General features: G+C 45.8%; 1 protein-coding gene and 1 non-coding gene across 6 annotated transcripts in view; one reads left to right on the forward strand and one right to left on the reverse strand.

Annotated features, from left to right (window-relative positions):
* LOC135368291 (homeobox protein extradenticle-like) overlaps positions 1–12,372 on the reverse strand; it is a 295,445-nt gene that overhangs the window by 71,527 nt on the left and 211,546 nt on the right. The window lies entirely within an intron of this gene.
* Positions 10,237–10,307, forward strand: Trnas-gga (transfer RNA serine (anticodon GGA)). Its single transcript has one exon. It is a non-coding gene; the product is annotated as a tRNA-Ser (tRNA).

Here is a 12,372-nt window from a genome sequence, read left to right on the forward strand (position 1 = left end):
TCAGCGCGTGCTAGGTTGGGGAAGGTCTATTTTAAAGGGCAGTCTTTATCGGCTTTTGGTATCCATTTTGATGCGCAATGCCTAAAAGTTTCTCACGCATGTCTGTCTGTGACGATCTCGCGTCCGCACTAAAATTGGCATCTGTCTGAGGGAGCAGGACCACACAGCGCAAAGCGAGGTTATTGTTATTTCGCAGACTCAAAGAAACGCCTCCACAAGAAATGGCCCGCAAGCACAATCAGAGAAAGAAGCAGTTTCGCGGATAGAAGTGGATAATATGTGATGGGTTGTCTCAATCCTGGAAACGAGCGGGCGCCGCAAACTGCTCCCTCGGGGGCAGCAAGGACCACGTATGTGTCTAAGCTAGCCGCAAAACCGAGCCCATACAAACAAGCCCGGTGAAAATCGCGCGCCCGCGCGCGGATGGTCCCGAACGTCCACTCCCGTCGGCTACTCTGCTTACACGCCAGCCAACGAGGCCCAGGAGGCTACGTTTTCGAAGCGCTACCTCAGTAGCATCTATTACACGGGCAACCGAAAAACAAGAAGAAGAAGAAGAAGAAAACCGACAGGGCAAAATGACGATTACTGCCAACACCAGTGATGCAATGGCAAGCGACGAATTGCAGGGCCATTGTTAAGGGGACCCTCAACTTAATTTGGCTTAAAGAGCGAGAATTAGCCGAGTGATGTGGTGAAGCTGTGTCTTACAAAAGTGTACGTCAACTCAACCTCTCTAAATGATACGCTATTTCGTAGAAAACAGCCATTAATGTTTCCATTATTGCAACGTAGATAATATTCCGAGAGGCTCGCCCTCATGCAAACCAGTCTGCCATAGAACGAACCGCTTCCACCTCAGGCTATGGATTGGGTCCAGGCCGCTGATAACGGCAGTGCAGATTTAACGGTGCCTGTAAAGGTTGCTCTGCCACTGTACGATGGCTTCTGCGGGGAAGCAAACTTTACAGAGGGAATCCTTGGTCTCGTCACTCCACCCATGCATGATCACCAAAATAAAGTTTGCTGCCACGGAAACAAACTTTACGTGTCGATACCACGAAGTAAAACAACAAGAACGCGATGTAGGCAGAATGCGTGCGCATAACGGTAAACAATTCCATTACTCTCAGAAACGACCGAGAGATGGACGCATGAGAACCAGACGCGGCAATGACCAGACCACCGACGCGATCACTTTGGGGAATGGAAGAAGTGATCTCCATAAAAGGGTTACCCAGAGAGGGGGGGAGGTGATCGTAAACGCACTCCCGATTCTCATTGCCCTATACAGCTTCCGCTGTTGTTGAAGAGCGCCCCCTATGCGGAGGGACGCCTGATCCCAATAGGGAAGTGGCAGATTTACTACCTGCTACACTCGCGCAGTTTGTAGTTTGCCCCTCTGACACTTTGCAGAGATGATCGTCGTCCTTGTTAACTCGTTCGTCCATTCGACAGTCGTTTTTTTTTATTCTTTTTCTATTATTACCAACAGGCGCAAAGTTGTGCTTTCCTTGCAATATCTATAAGGGCAGCGAAGATTATGGACTACAATTCGCTGGTACAATACTATCTTTTAACACTTTTTTTTTCACAACTGAACCGCGAAAAAAAAAACTGACGTAATTTTATGTTACAGTAAAGTACATAATACGTCATTCTGGTCAAAGACGTCCCTGCATTAGAAAATCTGCCCGCCTGCCCATTCACTGACACTTCGCGATGAAATATGTGGTCACCTTCATGAAACAAAGCGTATCGTACCAATGCATGCTTTGCATTCCATACAACAACAACTTTATTGTGAGACGATGAATGGGGAGTTTCATCGCTAGGGGCGATACTCTACCCCATTGCTGGCGGGAATGAAATAATGAGCCCCTTCACAACAAGGATCGAAGTCCTATAGTCCAATGGTATCCAGAAATGTCAAGAGGGCAGAGCGTTGGTGGACTGGATGTGGCCAGGGACCAAGCAATTTTGTGAGAGAGAGGGGGCGAGAGTCCAGCTCGTTAAAGGATTCGGAGAGTACATTCCACACATTGCTATGTATCATATAGGTTTATTCTCTTCTGCATTTATTTCTGTTTTCTTCGCTATATCTCTCGGTGTTTTTACCAGTCACTACACACCCCTCACTAGGGATTTCTGAATGGTAATTTTAAAACGGACGCGAATAGATCCAAGACCGAACCATATACATATACAGCATACGTATGTGATATGTGCATTGATCACTTGGTATAAAGCAACTTTCATTTTGTTTTTATCCTCTCCAGTGCGCATTGTCGAGCTTATGTGTGTGGCGTAGGAATATTTTGAATATATATTCGGTTCAAGAATTACACTGCTTCGATTCAAAATCTGAATATAGAATTCCGTGTTCGATTTGGGATTCGAATACGCACGTATTCGCTTCCGTATTCCAAAATCAAGTATAATTATGTGCTAATATTAGAATATTAGCACAACCCTACCCTTCACCATTAATGCTGTGTAAGGTCTTACGTTCAAGCAAACAAACAAACAAACAAACAAACAAGGTCTGCCAGGTCTTATCGGGACGCATGGCTACCGTCATTACTCACGTACTCCAATTTCGCAATGTGTGTAGGCCGGCGTGAACCACGGTATCACCATCACGCCGGACTCTGAATCATACAGGCGTTATGAAGTTTTACTCAAAAGTGTATATGTGTATTGCGGATCAGAGCTAGGGTTGCAACTTTTGTCCGTCAAAGATACCGGCAGAAGGGGAGAGGAGGAAGTTTGAGATTGGGCGAGGGAAACAGAGGTTGGGAGAGGGTGAGGTAAACTCTTCAGGAGCGACATCGCACATATAGCAGTGTGCATGGAATACACTCTTAAAAATGAACTTCACCGCATAGCACGCTCCAAGCCAACCATAATCTCGAATGATATCGTTATCTGCCCTGATTTGTTGAAAACGGGGGGTGTACGCCCTTTTTGTGACAATTATGAACAGCATAAGTGTCACAAAAAAGGTGTATGCCTCCCGTTTTCAGCAAATCAGGGCAGGTAACGATATCATTGAGATGATTGTTGGCTAGGAGCGTGCTATGCGGTGAAGTTCATTTTTAAGAGTGTAGAAGTTGCGGAAGCTAGAAAACGTTGTAAACGTCAAAAATGACGTCCCGAAACCCACGAATTTTCAGAGAATTTTCTCGAGAAATACCTTCTGCTGCAAAATACTGGCAAAACGCTGCCGGTATTGCCATTCAACCGGCAACAGAAGCAAATAACCACCGGCCACGTGACAACCCTAATCACGGCGTGTAAAATAAGCGATAGGGCTGAGAAAAGGGTGAAGAAAACCGTAAAAACCATACCTTTCACTCTTATGGATCCCAGAGAAATTCGGCGTCTTGGAAGACACCCATTTATCCTAGTTTCACGTCAAGTACTCATCACGAGATGAAGGATGATTTGAAATTATAACTTGGCCTAATTGCGCGCTGAGAAGAGCTGTTGCATAAGACAAGACGCTCATTAGGAACCCGTCGACTTAGCCTAATGGAAGCGCTAGATGACGAGGTAAAAAATATTTGAAAGAGAAAGAAAACGAGGAAAGAGCCGGCGAGAGAGAGTCGATTATGTCGATGAAATTAACAGAAAATCAACGACGCGGTTTTTAATTCCCCACCGTTCTACAAGGTAGGCTCGGTCCCACGCTGATGCACACACGGTGTAACTAAAAACCTATGACAGTAACCATTTTTCATAGAGTGTGAACTGGCCACGTAGGAAGTCTTTTTTTTTCTCTCACTCTCTGATTTATATTTTATATTTTTCGCGCAGCGAGTAGCACATCATTTTATCGTGATTAGGCGGTTACTTTTTTATGCCTTTTCTTCATTAAGCTTTACAGTTGACTTGCTGCAGTGCAGTCCCGTAGCTTTTTATCGATTCGGACACCGCTGCGACGTCAGACGGCTTCTTCGTGGTCACGACAACACCTCGTTATCGAGTATGTCCTTATTTAATCTCATCTTTATTTACAGCCGACAGGACGCTATTAAACGGGATGCACGATTTCTCTCTCTCTCTCTCTCTCTCTTATATATATGTATATATATATCCACGTGATTTGGTATCTCGCACCGCTTTTATCATCTGCGTTGAACCGCTTTCGTGCTTGCTGCTGCGTCATCACTACGTATGCGCAGTGGGGGGTCGACGCTATCAGATAACGTAAGTACACATTGCGATAGCGTACGATCCACTAAAGCTTTCGGACGTGTGACTTCGACGCTTCCTTATCCAAAACACATTATGCGGGGTACACACAGCTCTTACGCTCAGTACTAAGTACGACTAGGGTAACACGGTTCCGCTTTTATTGCTGGCGAAACTGCAGAGCCACGAGTCGCCGAAAGAAGAAACAAAAGGCGGCCTGTGTGTGTGAGAGGGGGGGGGGGGGGGCATTAAAAGGCGATAAAACTCGATGACGAGGGGTCGTTAAGGGGGAAATAATTGCCGCGGTGGCAGCAGTCAGTCGAACGACACTGTTTCCAGAAACAACTCTTAACGCCTGCCGTAAAACGTGGGAACGGGTCCAGAAGGTTGCAGCAATTCTCCCTGCTTATTCTTGCTGCCGCCTGACAGGCTTACGGGTAGAAGGGGGTTTGGGGGTGGGGGGGGGGGGGTGATGTAAAACACCAGGAAACACGGGGGGAGGGGGGGTTCGGATGTAAGCTGAAGTGGAAAACGAGGTCTGAATCAGCGCGGATGAGAGTTCTCCTGCGCGCACACTGATAAAGCAGAGCTTCGCCGCACAACACTCCTATCGGGCAAGATGTCGTTCTCTGCATTCAGCTGTTCGGAACGGGAGGCTTATGCATTTTTTTGACACTTCATACATAATGCAAATTATATATAAAAAAAAAGAGAAGCTGCACTGCTCCTACGTGTGGCAATTAACGTATATTAAAATTATCACAAAAAGGCGTACGCCTCGCAGTTTCAACAAATCAGGAAAGATAACGGGTATCATTTACGACAGCAGTTAGTTGTGATCGTTGTGTATAGTGAACCTCTGTGGTTTTTTTTTTTTTGTTTTTTACAATATAGTGCGTGCCATGTTCGTTAAAGACACACTCAAAACGCATCGAAGAGATAATGTTGCATGAACGACAAATTTGCAAGCTCAAGTAACTATAAGTTTCAGCCAATATTACGAAGTGTCGATAGCATGCACAAACTCCTCCTATAAGCCAAGAACTATTTTATCCGTGCAAACGCGCACGTGCAACGAACTTCAGGCAGCCGTTAAGCGCCTCCAAGAATACTCCGCAGCGACTGCAGGAAGAAGCAGCAGCGGCGGCAGCCCAAACAAAAATAGATGCATATAATGGCAGCATCGTACGTACACAGCACAAAAAAACAATGGACACCCCACAGAACAAATGGGCGACTCCGTTCTGTCCCATATTGCGCAACGCGTGTGTGTGTGTCCACCCGCGGTCCCCTCCTCTCCCTCTCTCTTTCTCTCTCTCTCCCTCTCTATATATAGAGAGATGTTTGTAGTAATATAGAAGAGGGACAAAAAGGTCCACGGAGGGACGCAGATGTTCCTAATGTGGGCAAGTATTTTGTCAAAAGTACCCGAGGGGGTATACGATGACGATTGCCGGTTCCGTCGTTAATAGCTGCTGCTGTCGATGATTTGTGGGATCGGACTGGCGCTGAAATGAAAAGTACGCGATTTATCTGCACCCAAAGTGGAGGGAAACCCCTTATTGAAGCTGCCTTGTATACACACACACACACACACACACACACACAGATGCCGAGGAGGCCCTTCTAATTGCGTCCGAGCATCTCCTCAATGGCCGAAAAAGGGGGCGGAACAACTTTCTCGCGGCTCGAACAATGAGAGAAGACGGTCTTCCAAAGGGACGTATATATATATATATACGCGCGATAATTATCGTTGGAATAGTATCAACAGTGTCGAGAAAGTTTATCACAGCGGGGATAGCCTTAGAAAAAGTTGTTTGATTCGCGTAGTCTGCTGGTTTAGAAGTGGTCATTTTCGCGAATCTCGCGATAGTCATTTTTTCTGCGAAGTACACTCTAAAAACACAACTTCGACGCATGGAACGCTGTTCGCCAACAATTGCCACGAATGATAGGGTGATCGCTTCTGATTCGAAGAGAGATGAGGGCGTACGCAGTTTTCTGGCAATTTGGATATATGGTAACTGACACAAAAATGACGTCCGAATCAGAAACGATAACCCTATCATTCGTGACAAAGGCTTGCACACAGCATGCTATGCGGTGAAGTTCTGTTTTTAGACTAGTAATACAGTATACAGTTTAGAGTAGTAATACAGTGTAGATATTTCCAGAAATATTAGTGATTACGACGAATACAGAGCGACGTAAGCTCCATCTACGGACGACACGAGCACCTAGAGACTTAACGAACTGAATTAAAAGGAATGGAACGAAAAAGCTTATGAGTGCCCGCGCAAGGATTCGAACCTAGACCCTATATACTTGATTTTCCATCACAGATTGTACAGTTAAGAAGCAAGCGAGCAGGTGGTATAGGTCCGCACGAATCATACCAGTTGGGGATCATTTCTCCACTGCACATATGCTGTGAAGACATGAATATGTTTTTCATACAAAGCCGCAGACATTACATCGTTCTGATAAGCTCTATGATACAACCGCAAGAAAAGGCGCACGGCGAAAATAAGGTCCCGTGCAATATTTCGCGAACGTGCTTCCATCGGTATTCGCCAATTATTAACCAGTTCGAGGAGATCGGCAGGTGTCCAACGACAACGGACTCTAAAGCGTAAGCCACACACGCTATTCCTTTGCTGATCTTTGATTTGATTGATTGATATGGCGTTTAATGGCGCAACAACAACGGAGGTCATCTTGCGCCAAGACGATGGTACAATGTGATCTTAGATTTTTATAGACTTCTTTATCGTACCCTGTTCATCGAGTACTCGTGATGTACACTAAAAGTTCACATTAAAAACGCGAAATTAACCACTTACAGGATGCAAAACCTTCCGTAAGAGAACAGCGGAGACCCCATACGGTAATGGGAAAACACTCGTACATACATACAGCGATTTTTAACTGATTTGAGAAAGCTTCCAAAGGGACAAGCGAGGACGCAAACGGATAAAAAAACGGAAGCGTCGCGTTTTCAAGAAACGCTTTCCAACGCACACACACACAGCCTTCTTCGAGGGCAAATCCCAAGGCACATCCGTTACGTCCTCCCACCCGATCGCACGGTAGCGCGCACAAACCATCTTGGACCAGGAGACGGTTAATCAAATTCCGCCAAGACGCGGGCGCTCCTTTCCTCCTCTTTTTTTTTTCCCCGAAAAATCCCGCAAGCCATCAAATATTCAAGATACCGTTTGCGCTGCCTCCAAACTAATGCCATTACGCTGGCAATCCTGCGGAAACTGCACCAAAAGATGGATCAGCCCCATGAGCGGCCGTGCGGCAACCCTTTTTAATGAATCCGCGCTCCATGTATATTCATACGATGAGGGTGCCACGCGAAGCACACACGGGAGCGGCACTGTTACACGCGATGACTCCATAAAAGACACCACCAGCCCGGCTTGATTACGGGCACGGGAGCCAGGCTTACATCTCCTTTTGTGCGCGCGGGGGAGAAGGATATTAAAATTTCAATCGTGCCGCGTGCGGAGGACGTTGTCACCTATTGGGCTCGAATGGTCTGGAGGCGTTATAACGCGTTAAATTCGATCCAAGTAGCTCGTGTTTGCTGCTGTAAAATTCATGGCAAGCGGTCTTGCCTTGTTTTGCTGCGGCGCGGCTAATGCGGTTAGCGGAAGTACGCTATATACGGGTACCGCGGTGTTGATATTTCCGCGCGTTTCATATACGCGGTCGGAATAGGAAAGGTGATTAGTATTAATGCGTAACTATGGGATAGGGAACCAGGTGTCGCGCTCTACAGCATTGTCTGACGACATCACTCTTCGCGTGCTTCGAGATAATAACGTAACGTGATGTTAGGTTTGTGTTGCGCACTTGTAAATAGATTATCCGGCCAAGAAGCGATGACGTGAGGCTTTCTGCTACAAAAAAGCAGCGGGCACCAATAAAACGTAACTCCACCACATAACACCTGCCTATCATAACCGCCATCCAGAACGATACGTTCTCTCCTACCTGTTTTTCTTTTTTTGAAAACGGGAGGCACACGCCTTCCTGTGACATTTGCATGTACACTAATAAAACATAACTTCACCACATAGCACGCATGTGGGTCATCCATTGCACAGAATGATACCGTTATCGCTCCATATTTGAGGAAAGAAAGGGGCGTACGCCTTTTTGTGACACTTATGCAGTTATGATAATTGCCACAAAAAGGCGTACGCCCCTCGTTTTCAATAAACCAGCGAAGAGAACTATGTCAATCGAAATGACGTTTGGTTTGGATCGTGCTATGCGGTGAAGTTCTTTTTTTTTATGAGTGTATAGGTACGCCAACTGTCACAAAAAGGCGTGACACAAGTAAGGAGGGATAATGACATATCGTTCAGTGCAATGGTTGGCCTTTAGTGCGCTATGTGGTGAAGTTCTTTGGTAAGAGTGCATGCAACTTCCCCTCTCGAAACCAGACGGAGACAACGGAAGGATCAGCTCAGACAGGAAACTTTTTCTCCGCTCGCTACAAGTGTTCCATTTTATTTCGCTATTGTAGTTACTTTTTTCTACATATTCCATCCCACCGTCTATATGTAAACAGATGACAAAAAAGAAAAGAAAAATAAATGTAGGGGGTGAGGGAGTCGAATACAGCCAATAAACGCGTCCCAAACTTGGCTCGACGGTATTAGTGGAAAAGAAATAAAAATCTATTACCGAAGCTGTTTCGTTCTTTCCATTCGGCCGGCGTCTCTTTCTCAGATTTTTTTTTTCTTTCTCTTCCCTTTTCTTTCTGGGTTACGAAAGATTACCCGTAATCCATCCAAAGTTTGGACAGATCCCGGGGGCAGGCAATTTCGCCTCCCGCATTCGAAACGCTGCCGGGCAATCCGGGCACCGGAGCTGCAGGCCACCTGCTACTTAGTCGCCTTGGAACGCGCGACTATATATGAAGCGCCCCCGCGCGGGTAAAGCCGCTATACATGGTCAACCGGCGGTCTATACTGCATGCTGGCGAACCGCGTGCCTCTTGTACAGAGTCGCGACACGCTTATTAAATTAGTGCGGACCCAGCTAATCAAATCAGAATCGCCAGAAACGGGCGTAGTTCCAAACTATGGCTAAGCAGGCTGTTAAAGCTGGTGCATACGTTACACAGAGTAGTATTAATGAAGCTTTGGGGTTCAAGTATACGTAGAAGGCAAGCAGGCTCGTGTTCAAAACTAAAGAAGTTCACTTCCGCCTTCTGCGCGTTGAACGAAAAAGTGCAACCCTTGAAGGCAATCTATAGTCTTCCATCTAGCGTTGCCATAAACCTCATTGTCGTTAGGGTCTAAACGCGTGGAGATTCATGCGAAGTTAGGAGATTATTTGCACTCCTGGGGAACAAAATTCAAGTCTAGCGAACTGAAACGGAGAGTACGATTAAAGGTCACAGTGCACAAACAACAAGATCATTGCAATGTCCGAATAGCACGCATTACAAATGTCCTTCCTTCATGTTTTCAGCCACCAACTACGACGTTAGTGCCTTTAAACTACCAACAGAAGAACGCAGGATCACGGAGACCAAAGAGTACAAAAATCCGATACAAGGAGCACTTACAGACGAAACCCACCACTGCAATATAATATATTTATATATAATATATTTGTTTAACGAAAAACAAATTAAATAATAGTTCACTCTCAGGAGAAAACCGTCGACTACAGGAATTCTAGAGTATGAATTGTTTCCATAACACCGAGAAACAATCGAAAGCAAACCGTGCTACTTTTAAACTTGTAAAGTAAGCGTTCCTGCCTGAACTCTTGCAGTCCAGAACAATGTAAACAACGAGATTTGGCGAAGCATGCCACAATTATAGGGACGACACAAACAAGTAAGTCTCAAACGCCCAGAAATCGTTTACGTCGTTTACAAAATCGCCCTGGCCGTGTATGAATGAGAGTGTGAGTGAGAAAGACGTAAGAGAGAATGGGAATAGCGTGGTTGGTTGTCCGTCCCCTCCGTACTTGAGGCGCTCAATGGCTAAAGGGAAACGGCGTGCTGGTGTGGTGTAGTGGTAGCATGTTCGACCGGAAATCAGAAGACCCAGGTTCGATTCCTGGCGTCAGCGCCTCTTTTCCCTGAGTTGTTGCATTCAGAACAACGCAAAGAGACAAACAAGAATTCAGGCTTTCAGGCTTTCGGCGGACCCCGCAGGCGCCAATTTTAAAAAGAAACAAACAAACGTGGTTGGTGGATCCGAAAGGATTCGATTCGCCGTTTTGGGCACTGGGATTCGCATACCTAAATGTCGAATCCTTGCCTAGGATTCGAGGATTCGCAGATGCGATTGGCACATCCCTAGTTGGAAGTTTGGAAAACATATATGCGTGATGTCTGGGTGGCAGAGTATATCTATACAGTGCGCCGGCCAATCGGTACCGGCCATTTGTGGACAGTATACCGGAGGGGATGCATTTCAAAGCAAAAACCGTAGTAATATTCCGAGTACAAATAACGTGCCCTCTCTCTCTCTCAGCGAGGCGTGGCAACAACGGAGTGTCGTCTCCCCATCCATCCCGATTGATTAAAGACCGAGCAGAAGCAAGAGGTCGATAATGGGAGGCAGCTTAATGCTGCTTCTCGCCGTCCATCCAGCCAGTGATGGCGAAAATGAGTGACGGTTGTCAGAATGAGCTACGGACGGCAGGGAAAAGTTTCCAACTTGCGAGAATCAAGCGAGGAAAAGGACAAGTTATAGGGGTCATTGTCACGGCAAGAGCAAGGATTCATCACCCGATCGTCACGAAGATTGGAGGGACAAAGAATTGCGGACCGTTTAGCGGGGTGTAGCGACAGTTGTTGACTCGTGAGGTACGAGTTGAGATGCGTTCTGATGAAAGCGGGGGTGGGCGACGATAAAAATGACGTCGATATCTGTGAACTCGGAAACGCAAGCATACAGAGCAATTTGCACCATCAAAAGTCATAATACGGGCTCTCAGTGTCCTATTTACTGAAACAAAAAGAAAAGAAGGCAAGGGGAAAGAAGGAAAAGGGGAAGAGAGAGAGGAACGGGAATGTAATACTCGCGGATCGACGAATTACACCATGCACGTGACCTCATCAGATATTTTTGGGCGGATTCGGCGTACGTTTTTCGATGTTTATTGATTTTCACGAAATCGACGTTTTTTCAATGTTTTTCCTGGCGTGTACATGGTTTACCCGACAGTTATCGGCGAACAGAAATCACAATGTCATTTCCGCATGACGCTCATTCAACATGGCGTTGTTCGCTGCGGTGGCGTTTTACGGCCAACGAAAAAGTAAACGGACCTTTTCCACAACCATCGTATTTGTGTAAGGTTTTCTGATCTGCATCAACAACTTGCTGGGCATGTGCAGCAATTTATCTCTGTCAGCGTTCCTGGAACGTCCCTCTGTATTCGGTGCTTTTCGATTAAAACCGAATGAGGTTAAATTTACGCGGCGTATGTTTTTCGGTGTTTTTCGATTCAAACCGAAAACGTAGATATACGGTAGCAACAGCGTTCTGGCGTTTGTCCTGTGCTTGTGTACCCCTTTTTTTTTTTTTCTCATCTTCTAAATGTTAACATTTAAACGTGTCTAAATGTTATTTAGTAGATATCACACTTTTGTTATAGTTCACTATAGTTAACCGTAGCTATAGAGCTACAGGACCTCTGTCGGCATACAATCTATTATCTGCACCATCGTGGAAACATCAGAATAAATGACATGTAAATGAACAAAAGAAGAAACCGAGAAAGGAGTAAGCTTAAGAGCGATTACAGCTTCTATTCCCTGGATCGCACTTACTCCTTTTTTTTCCCTCACCATGAAATTTACTCCCCTGGACAACCAATATCCCCTAAAGTTCCCATAAACTTGCGCGCAATAATGGTTGTGGCAATGAATTTACTGCCGCCATAGGACTAAATGTACTCTCTCTCTCTCTCTCTTTCTTCTTCTTACAGTGTGGCATGTGGAGGGCAAACCACAATTACAATATGGGCGCACATACATCGTTTTGGTGAAGTTGGCAGCAAGAATGCACAGAGACGTTATCGAACGAAAGCGGCCCGAGAGATATTTCGAATGGTTATTAACCTGTCCGACTGACGACGCGCTTGAGAATAACACTGTAACAACAACAGCATTAAAAGAGGTGC

The sequence above is a fragment of the Ornithodoros turicata genome, chromosome 9 (genome assembly GCF_037126465.1).
Source record: "Ornithodoros turicata isolate Travis chromosome 9, ASM3712646v1, whole genome shotgun sequence".
In the NCBI taxonomy this organism is placed as follows: domain Eukaryota; kingdom Metazoa; phylum Arthropoda; class Arachnida; order Ixodida; family Argasidae; genus Ornithodoros; species Ornithodoros turicata.